We start from the raw sequence: 11,828 nt of genomic DNA on the forward strand, positions 1-11,828 counted from the left end.
TACAGCTCCATTTCTGACTTTTTGGTTAATTGGAGATGAATCTCACTGACTTTCCTTCTTGGGATGGCTTTGAATTGTGATCCCCTGATCTCAGCCTCCTGAATAGCTAGAATTACAGGAGTGAGCCAAGAGAACCTGGCTCAGCAAGCATTATTTCATTAAAAAATGGTAAGGGAAGCTATGTTTAGTGTTGTGAGGAACCTCTATACTGTTTTCCAGAACAGATGAACAAGCTTACATTCGCACCATCAGAGTATTAAAGTTCCATTTCGGACACACACCTATATCCACATATATACCTATAAATTTTATATATCTATACTGAAATCGCTACTTTCAGTACTGATAAAAACATGGAATATAAAAATCCTATTTCTGCTAAGTAAAGTTAGTGGCTTTGGAAGAAAAATAAACTCCTAGTCACTGTAAAGTATATTTTGGCAGAAGAGTGGGGGGAAATTACGTAAATACAAAATAAATTAACTATCTTAAAGGAAGCTCAATTAGCTAATACTTTTAAGATATTTTGAAAGAATAATAAAAATGTGACAACTGTAGAATTACATAACAATGTCCTGAGTTTATCAAGATATTCTCTCAATGATAAATAAAATAATTCAAATCTTATTATTAGAGTTGACAATTAAAATAATTTTCTTGAAATTTTACTGTTTTTTTTTTTTTTTTTTTTTTTTTGCCAGTCCTGGGGCTTGGACTCAGGGCCTGAGCACTGTCCTGGCTTCTTTTTGCTCAAGGTTAGCACTCTTCCACTTGAGCCACAGCGCCACTTCTGGCTGTTTTCTGTATATGTTGTGCTGAGGAATTGAACCCAGGGCTTCATGTATAGGAGGCAAGCACTCTTGCCACTAGGCCGTATCCCCAGCCCCCCTTGAATTTTTTAATGGAAGAGAATAAATTATGTATTTATTCTTTCTTTCAAAAAGGAACTAAGTCATGCTAGATCGTGGAAGAAATCAAGTATTCAGTGTGTATTTCTCCAGTTGTTAGTGTGTCTATGTGTGTGTGTGTGTGTGTGTGTGTGTGTGTAATGTTCAAAAAGAACACACATATTTATGTTAAACAGCATTTTGGAATAGTGTCATTTTGCCCCGGAGTTTAAATAATTATTTTGTTCAAGTCTCTGTGGGGACATGGATGCTGATTCTTTTGACATTCATTCAATGTTAGTGATCACTAAACTTGGGGAAAATATTTCCATGTTAAATATATATTATAAACTAACTTTTGGAAAGCTTTTCCTTAGGAGGATTGTATTCCCAAAAATGATAATACAGTTTTGATCTTCCCTGTATTTTATGTGTAACATTTTCCACATTAATGAATATTACTTATGATCCTGATAGAAAACGTAAGCAAAACATTTGCATACTAAGTGATGAGACCATAGTACAGCTCCAGGAGGATAATGAATTTATTTAATTTGGAGAATTCAAACTGAAAGCTAACTATATTACTTCCATAGATTTTTCTGAGTGTGAGAAAGTTTTATAGTAAGGAAATAAAATATTATGCCCTCAAATGTCAGTCCACTGACTTTTGGAGAAGTAATGGATTTTAACATGAGCATGATTGCACAGAATGTAGACACTGTGATTGTATATAATGAATACAACTCAGAAATAAATCATGGTCAACTGATTTTCGACAAAGAGGAAAAGAACATACAGAAAAGAGATTGATATTATTAATAAATGAAGCTGTAAAAATTAGATATATACATATATAATTAAACCCTATTTCACACCAAAATGAAAAATGTACTGAATAATAACTTTTAAAAAATCTTCCATTTAGTTGTTTTCTCCCAGGTGTTTTGTCACAATGAGAGGTGACTGATTCAAGATCAAAACGTGTGAATCTATAAAATTATAGTGAAAAGCCTAAAAGTTCCATGACAATGGCATAAGTGGTGTTTTTCTTTTTTAAATAAGAACTGAAAAGTTCAGACAATGAACATAAAATAGACAAACAGCAGAACATTCAACTAAAAAGGTCTAGATCGCTAAAAAACTCATCCACAGAGTGAAAATGCATTCTATGGAAAAACAGAATGGCTTATAAACCATGCATTTTATAAAATATTCATGATATAAAAATAGGAAGCTAAAATAACTCAAAAGTAGAGAAAGAATTAACTTGATTGAGAAGGTTGCTCTTTTAAAATGTCTGAAGCGTATTTCATTTATGTGTTTATATATCTGAAAAGCATTCTGTTACATGTGTCTTATAATTATTATATAGATTATGTATGTTTTATAAAGGAACAGAGGCAAATATGTATGGATATGTTATTTTTTTATCCATGGACGTTTAGGTTGATTTACTGAAGATGCATAAAGATTAGATGAAGAATTGTTATGCTTCAATATGTTTTGTTTTGTTTTGTTTTTTGCCAGTCCTGGGCCTTGGACTCTATATATAGAGATACACACACACACAAGCATATAGATCTAGATCTAGATCGCAAAAGTATGAAATTAACATATTAAAGCTGGTTGGGAATATGGCCTAGTGGCAAGAGTACTTGCCTCTTATACATGAAGCCCTGGGTTCGATTCCGCAGCACCACATATATAGAAAACCGCCAGAAGTGGCCCTGTGGCTCAAGGGCAGAGTGCTAGCCTTAAGCAAAAAGAAGCCATGGACAGTGCTCAGGACGAGTCCTTCTCATTTGTGGTAATATGAATGAAATTGGGGGAGTATAGTAGACAGAGAAAGATAAATATTGTGTAGATTCACCAAATTCTGTAATCTCAACATTATGTAAACTTGTTATAACAAAAATTAAGGTGGCAGTTTGTGGCAGACTCTGAGGTGCCAGGAGCTAGCTGGCAGGGTGTAAGCAAACTCCACCTCCACTGACTCCAACCCTCAGGGCTGCAAGTACTTGCCCTTCTGTGCAGACCCTGAGTGAGGTACCAGGAGCTGGCTAGGTGTGAGCCAAGGCTCTACCCCATTGTCTCCAACCTTCAGGGCTGCATATGTTTGCCCTTTCATTTTGGGGAAGTGCTTCTTTCAGCGTCTGGGCCTGGGGGCTTATCTGGGGAAGCATGGTAGACATGGATTGGTTGAAATAGAACAGGAAGGATACCTGCTGTCTGCACTTTTCCCAGCAGAGGGTCCTAGGACAGCATTATGCAAACTTGTGACAAATATAGAAGACGTATATAACTAAAGGTTTTTGCTGAAATAAACAGAGTTGTGCCATTCAGCCTTCTCACCATCTCCTTCATCATCCTTGCCCTTCGGAATCCTTGTTCATGCTGCGGCTGGCCCACGGCAGTAATTGCCAGAAGTTGGAAGAAGAGCCTGTGGAAACTCCAAAACACCGATGCAAAATTCTACTTAAACAGTAAGTAAGTTCCACTGATGTGTTACAAACAACCAAGACCATAAAAAATAACATACTAGATCCTTGAAAGCGTTCTCACCACAGAAAGTAAGAATGAAGTATATAAATTAATACATATATTAAATCACTTAGTTTATCCATTCCACAAAGTATACATATATCAACATATTTTAAGTAAGGCGCCAGCAGCTCATAACTGTAGTTCATACTACTTAGGAGGCTGATATCAAGATAGTGGTGCTTTAATGAAGCCCTACCCAGGCAGAAAAGTCCATTAGCTTCAAAATGCTCCCAAAATAACCATAGAAAATGTGGGCTAGAGATATAGCTTAAGTATCAGAATATTAGATGAACAAGTACAAAGTTCAGAGTTCAAAACCAGGATTGCCAATATATGCATGCATGTGTGTATATATGTATACATGCATGCATACATGTATATATACATACAGTTAAAATATATAAGTAAAATTATTTATTTGCTTAAAATAATAAAAAAATCCAGTAGTAATTAAGTAGTTTAATATTAATTGTAAGCCTTAAACACCTAATCGTTCTTCAATAATAATTCTATAAAATTACATGGCCATGCTTTTTTATTACTAATTTCATTATTGTAATCAATATATTCTGATGGTGTCAATAGACTTACTGGGAAACAAATGACATAGAGTAAACTGACCATATTTATTTAGTGTTATTTGGTGCCAGACTCTATCTCTATCACAACATAATATTGAATACCACAAATTTTTTTGTCTCCATTTTGCTAGCTTCTTCTGATTCTCCACTTGCCATCCTGTATCTAGCACTGTTGATTACTTTCCAATATCTGGAATATTATTTAAACTAGATTATGTAGTATAGAAAGTATTTTATCTCATTTTTTTTATTCAGTGTAATTATTTTGTGAGCCCTAATAACATTGTAGTATATGCCAATCATTCATTTCTTTTTACTGAGAAGTATAATTTTAATAATACACATGGTTTGCTAGCTAGTTTTCCTACAGGATCTATTCTGAATATGGTTGTAATGATCATTTACATAGTGAAACTCTTTAATCCTCAAATTGACAAATGCTTATATTTTTCTTTAGTATATATATGAATGACTGGTGTTCTCCAAAGGAGCAGAAATTTGAACATAAAGAATAGACCAACACAAAGACAGAACACTATGTAAACTGGAAGCAGAAAACAGATTCATAAATTTATATGGCAAAGAACATCAAATATTAGCAGTTAGACTCAGGAAGCTGAAGAGGGGCATTGGACATTCTCATAGTACAGATTCTTCTATCCAAGAAGAGAAAACAAACCAGAAATGGTATGATACCACATTTATGGATACCAGCAGGTTACTCTCATATGAGACTTTTCAACTCCATTGACAGGAAATAAACATACAATTGTTATGAATAATCTGACTTTTAAAATTCAGCACACTTTCTTATTAACTTGTTGTTTTACTTACTTTATTCAGCTGGTTTTTTTTTTTGGTAGCTGATTTTCCAGTGTACTATGATGTGTTGCTGTCATAATTCTTTATTAAATCTCCTGTGATCGTTGTGAACAGTCTACTTATTTCCTTCACTCAGTAAAGTAAGATCTACACAATTGTTTCTACTTTTGAAATTAATAGTAGGATTTCTGAGTTTCCATAAAGTTATATTGCATTGCTTAATTCATTCTCAGTGTTTTATGCTTAGTAATGTATTGATGTTGAATTGGGTTTTGAAAGGTAAAAAATATTAACAATTATAGATACAGAGCACATATTCCTTCTGCTCTTATATCCCCTCAGTAGTATACAAATAGCCCCATACTTTCTTATGAAGATTAATGCCAATTATGATTACAGTCCAATTACTATTCTTCAATAAGCTATCAGCAACAAACTGCATATGTCGTTTTTGTTGTTGTTCTTTGGAACAGTCTCATCTTACCAGTAGTTTTCTATTAAAATTAGTGCAGTTAGTTTCACAAAAATTATTCAATCAAGAACTTTTCTAAGGGTGAAGGTAGAGTCATAAATCACCTCTTAACTCCCCTTCATTGTATTATTAAATATTTGCTTGTTGTACTCCTACTTCTGTAAGAGCTCATTCATATTTTATCATGTCACTGTTAGTAGTATGTATTAAGTTCTGCAGATACAACAAAGGATTTTTCTTAACTAAGGGTTACATGATGGTAGTTGAGATGAGAATTGAAGGTGGAATAATAATATTTTCTTTTTCTTTCAAAATATTGTGAATGAGTTATATTATTTTTATATCAAAACCTTTAAAAATGACTTCCTAAAAACTGTGGAATGACAATCTGTATGCTTCTGGTTTTTTGTCATGGAGCTTGAACTCTGGGCCTAGGTACTGTCCTTGAGCTCTTCAGTTCAAGGTTAGCACTCTACCACTTGAGCCACAGTGCCACTTCTGTTTTCTGGTGGTTAACTGAAGGTAAGAATCATGGGCTTTTCTGCCTAGGCCATCTTTGAACTGTCATCCTCAGATCACAGCCTCCTGAGTAACTAGGATTATAGGCATGAGCTACTAGCACCTGGCAGTGTAGTCTTTTATAACTATTCATTCATGCTTGATCATATCTACTGTTTATAACATAGAAATCATTTCAGAGCATCTACAACTGAATATGCTGTAAGTACCTGCTTGTAGATCAACTATTATGCACAGAATCATACAGCACATATACCTAATGACATCATTGAAAATGATTATCAAGACTGAGATAATTGTCCTACAGTTTTAACTAGGCAGAATAGCATATTATTCTGTGAAACTCAATTTAGGTGTATCATTTGCTTTAGTCTCCTGGTGCTGCTATAACAAAATCCTAGAGACTGGGAAGTTTATAAATAATAAAAATACATTTCTCATTCTCGCAGACTGGGATGTGAAAGTTCAAGGTGCTAGTAGGTTAGATGTCTTGTGAAGGTAATTTCTTTGCAGCTGATACTGTCTCCATGTTCATCCACTGCTCGTGGAAAACACCAGAGCTATTGTCTAATTTGGTGGAAGAGCAAAAGAACAAAAAAGGACTGAATTACTTTCTCAAGAGGGCATCACTTAATCACTTTCCCCAGTAAGTCCCCATTTCTAAATACTACCTCAGTGGAGATGAATTTTTAACTTTTATTTTGAAGGAGATACACTTTCAACACAGACCAATTTGTATTATCTACCATGCACATGTTATCTGTGTACTGTGTACATGCTATTGATGTGATTTATAGCCTTCATCTTCCCTGACGGAATAAAATACATTTAGATAGTAATCAAATGAAACTATATACATAAAAAGCAAGGCTATATGTAATGTCCTGCCTTAAAAGATGAAATAATCAGGTAACTGTAATGTTGTTTATTATATCCAAGCCTGAAATCTTTACAATCATAACTACTGTTAAAGGATGAAAGTTTATTATTACTAATTAACACTGTGAAATCTTTAAATTGTATGTTGGGTGTCCATAATCTGATTTCATCATGTTTCAAATGTTAGATTTATGATTCATATATAGGTGTGTACACTGCTTTTGTCTTTCATAATAATAGATATAAGACTGCTACTCAGTATTATATAATTAAGAGCACAAAATTATTCTTTTATGCTACTAATATGACCTTCTTCATAAATGTATATGATCCAAGGGTACTTAAGGGAAGCTAATATAAAATAGAACAAAAAAGATTCATTGAAATTTCAGAAATCACTTTCTAGTCAAAGCACAATGTTGCAGAATAGAGTTATAGGAATATTAGAAATAAAAAATTTATTGTTAAATTATATTAAGAAGAAAATGAATTAATCTCAAACTATTTGAATCTTAAAATAATTTAAAATATAAGTCAGAAGGAAATGGCGGGCAATTTAAATATACCTAGGATGTAGGGTAGCATTTTTTTCACATTCATTATAAGTGACAATTCTTTGATCTTTTAGATTCATTAGAAGTTATTATAAAATGTCATGCACCTGTACAAAGACTTTCCTGTAGATTATATATACTTCTGAGTGTAGGTGATTCACTGAAATAAAAACCAACAATTATTCATATTAATAGTAACTGAGTAAACATTTATTGGAATTCCCTACTATATGTCAAATATTAGTCATCTTAATTTGCAATGATGTATAACAAGATAGAGACTAAATGGCTTAAGCAACAGCTAGATATTTTGCAACATTCTAAAAGCTGACAAGTTCAAGATCAAGGTGCCATTATATTTAGTGTTTTGGTGAGATCTGTCTTCCATAGTGGTAAATGCCTTCTTTCTTATTCTTATTTATTTTCTCAAAGACTTGAAAAAAATAATTCTCATTTCTTCCTTTTCTACAAGGGTACTAATTCCATCCTGAGAACTCAGATTTCAAGATACTATCTAAACCTCTTCATCCCCCAAATGCCTAACCTCAGATACAATCATATTAGGGATTAAAGCTGATCCATGTATGTTGTGGGAGGATACAAGCATTCACTGCACAGCATCTTACTAGTAAAGTAAGAAAACAAAAGGAACACACACTTGGGCATAACAAATATATAGTGCTAATACATTTTAAAGATACCTACTGCCTTATGTATGAAGCTGTAACCCCTCTATACATCAGTTTGACAATAAATAATTATTCAGAAATAAAGATTAAAGTTAAACATATGAGATCACAAGAATGTATGCAACAGGGTTCATGCCCAAATGGTTTATTTGTCCTCATCTCCAGGAGGGAGGTCTTGAGGGGACTTAATCACAACATATCTGAAACAATCATAAGCAATAAGAAATTATTTTAGCATTAAAATTTATTAACTCACTAAAATTCTCTTTGTTTGACCAGCATATTACAATTTTAAATTATGGGTGTAGACAGTGGCTCCCACCTGTAATCCTAGCTACCCAGGATTCTGAGATCCAAAGATCACAGTTCAAAGCCAGCCCAGACCAGAAAATCCTTGAGATTCTTATCTCCAATTAATGACCAGAAAACCAGAAGTGGTGCCATGTCTCAGCTGGTAGAGAGCTAGCCTTTAGCTGAAGAGCTGAGGGATGGCACCCAGGACCAGAGTTCAAGCCCCAATTACTGACTGGCCAAAAAAAAGTATATATGTATAATAAAGTATATGTGTGTGTGTATGTGTGTATACTGCAAAGTATATATATATATATGTGTGTGTGTGTGTGTGTGTGTGTGTGTGTGTGTCTCTCTCTCTCTCTCTCTCTATATATATATATTTCTATAACTCTGTAAGTAATTAATTATAATTCTGGTAGATGATTCTTAATATTCTGGGAAATTAATTTCCTTAGTTTTTGAGAATGAATTTGGCCTAGATAGATGTAACTTTATTGCACCAAAGAGCAAAATTACAACAATTTAGGTTAACATTCATAATTGGTTTTATTTTTGATTCTAGAAGAGCACAAGAGATTGATGTATAGACTGAAAAATATTGATTGGTCATTTCAGCATTTCTTTCATTGTGAGTCAGGGAACACCAGTTTATTTTAAGTTACACCTTTTTGTGCAAGGTCCACAACAGATGGCAACTGGAAGTTGACTCTTGGGTAAATTTTACCTTCTTTTTGGTCTGATCCCTCAGTAGTTCATATAAGTGGCTTAGTATGAATGAAGAGATTTGGAAGTTTCCCATGGCTGATTCTCCATTTCTATTATTAGCCATTTGTTAGCTCCTACTGAAAGAATTTAGCTTAAAAAATAACAGTCTTCTATAATTTTAATTCAACACAGTTGGCAGAGTCTATTAATTTCAAGTGTGTTTCATAAATAAATTGAACTGAAGCATATCTTAGGCAGATCCCTATATTTTGTTGTGAAAAGGAGATTAAAAACTCAGACTAGGGGCTGGGGATATGGCCTAGTGGCAAGAGTGCCTGCCTCATATACATGAGGCCCTGGGTTCGATTCCCCAGCACCACATATACAGAAAATGGCCAGAAGCGGAGCTGTGGCTCAAGTGGCAGAGTGCTAGCCTTGAGCAAAAAGAAGCCAGGGACAGTGCTCAGGTCCTGAGTCCAAGCCCCAGGACTGGCCAAAAAAAAACAAAACAAACAAACAAAAAAAACTCAGACTAGATGGTGTTTTTTGGGTCATTTCTCTTTACAATAGATTCTTGACCATTATTTGATTAGATGATGAGAATTTCAATTCAGGAACATTGTTTTTTGAATACACTATAATACATTAAATGGAAAAAGTGCTAGCAAGAAAGTTATTTCATCAAGGTTTATCTCATATATACATCCTACACAGATAAGAAAATGAGATCATCTCATACAAAATTGTCTCATGCAGGTAAGAAGACAAAATGTATGCCTTGTTATGACTAAACACCTAGGAGAGCCAGCCACCTACTATGTCTTTTAGTTTTCCAAATCATCTCTACACTCAGTAGGACCTGGTGGCTAATTCTGCTATGAAACTCAAGACTCACAGGGTTCTCCCACAGGGCAGGATGGAAAGTAATTGCTCTTTACTTTTGAACATGGGATATAAACTGGCAGTTCATCTACTGAAATTCTTAGGAAAGACACAATCCCCGTGAAACAGCTCTCTGAAATATTTTTGTTATCTTTAAAGTAGTTGTATAAAGAGTTGCTGCTCTACAAAGGAAGTTATCACTACATCTGCTGTGCATCTTAATCAATGTCACATCATTCAACCTGCTCACCCCATTCCAACCCACAACTTCTTCAGTTTTTCTTTTTTTTAATTAAGTGTTTTTAATGAAAAAGCCAACCAGTTGTCTAGTTACATTTCTCCCTCCCCCCGCTCCCCCCCAAAAAGCCCCACATGAACTTGGTAGTAACTGAATCTCCAGCAACATATTCAAAGTTGAGAAGATTAAAAATTAACAGGAAAGAGAGTCCTCAGGTCCAATTAAGAGCCCTGCTTCATACATACCAGTTGTCCTGGCTAGAGTCAACCTAAAAACCCCACTAAGAACATTAACTTCAAGTAGCTATTTTCCAGTTTCCAATTTGTGAATAGAGACATATTTTGTTAATTCTATCAGAAATTTTGTTGCAACTTATTTACAATGCCAACTTCTAAAAGCTTAACCAAAGTCAACTAGTCAATAAGCTAGGCAGAACTTGCTCTACAGAAAGAGAGAAATCCTAAAATGCCACTTTCAACAGAGAACCCATTTTTTTGTTTGTTTTATTTTGAGTAAAGAAAAGAGAAGCTTTTGCTTGGACTAGAAGAAACTCAGTCGTAAGTTTGGGATGTGTATTCAAACTACACATGCAATGAGGACAAAATTACGCTAATGCAATTGATGTGCTGTTGCATTTGTCTACTGTTTGTCTATTATTAACAATTATAAACAGAGCAGTGCAACTAGTGTTTGTAACAATTAGAATTTGTAACAATTCTTATAGTGTTTCAGTGTCAGGCACATTTCACTTCTCTTCATACCACTGGTTCTCTTTGCCTACTTGGGCTTCCTCCTCTTCAGTAAAGTCATTCTTGATGTTGAAAGTTTTGCGAATCTCCTCTGGAGTTTTCCCCTTAATCTTATTGGCAACAGTCTTGCATGTGACATCAAGCAAACCTTTGATATCTAAGTAGTTTGCAGCCAGAATAAGTTCGAAAAGTGTTCCTTGGTCAACTTTCAGGAATTCTTGGTCCCAAACAGGAATATTATCTGTACGCTTTTCTTTGTTCTCCTTACCCTCAGGAGGAGGAGGATCGCCCTTGTTGTGCTGGGTGCACCACTGAATTACCTTTTTTCATATTGCAGCATTAACATTTGGTAGAGGAACCGGGTCATCATCTCCTTCATCATCCATTCCCAAATCTTCCAACATGGTTTTTATGGTCACAGATACTGTTTGGCAATTTTTACATCAACTTCAAAAATTTCTCCATCAGAACTCTGTAACTTAATTGAAGGCATGATGTTTGGTCTCAAAAAGACGGCGGACCAGGAGGAGTCTGCCGGGAGCTGAGCTCCGACCAAGCAAGGAGAAGAGAAAGAGGAAGACAAGGCCACTACCTCAGATTTTCTTAATTTTGTAAGATATGCATTTAATTTTTATCTACATTTCCTCCTTCTTCTCTTCATTGATCTATGGCCCCTGCTGTTGATTATACCTTAGCCCTTTCATGTACAACCTTTCAATTCACTCATTTATTTATGAACTAATTCTAGGTTCATATATGAGAGAAAACATGGATCTGTTTTCTCTCTGGGCCTGACTAACTTCATTTAACATATTTTTCCACGTCCTTTCATTTCCTTTTTTAAGTTGACTTTGTTTTTGTATTGTTTATATGGTACCCAGGAATTGAACTCAGGGCCCCATGCATGATAGGCAAGCATTCTGCAGCTAAGTCACATTCCTAGCTCCCTTTCGTTTCCTTAAATTTTTTATTGTTATTATAAATGTGATATACAGAGTGGTTTTAATGAC

The 11,828-nt window shown here is 34.6% G+C and overlaps 1 pseudogene; it reads right to left on the reverse strand.

Moving 5' to 3' along the window:
* Positions 1–10,799: 10,799 nt before the first annotated feature.
* On the reverse strand, positions 10,800–11,311 carry LOC125363996 (annotated as a pseudogene).
* Positions 11,312–11,828: the final 517 nt, after the last annotated feature.

This window comes from Perognathus longimembris, chromosome 15, assembly GCF_023159225.1.
Source record: "Perognathus longimembris pacificus isolate PPM17 chromosome 15, ASM2315922v1, whole genome shotgun sequence".
Lineage (NCBI taxonomy): Eukaryota > Metazoa > Chordata > Mammalia > Rodentia > Heteromyidae > Perognathus > Perognathus longimembris.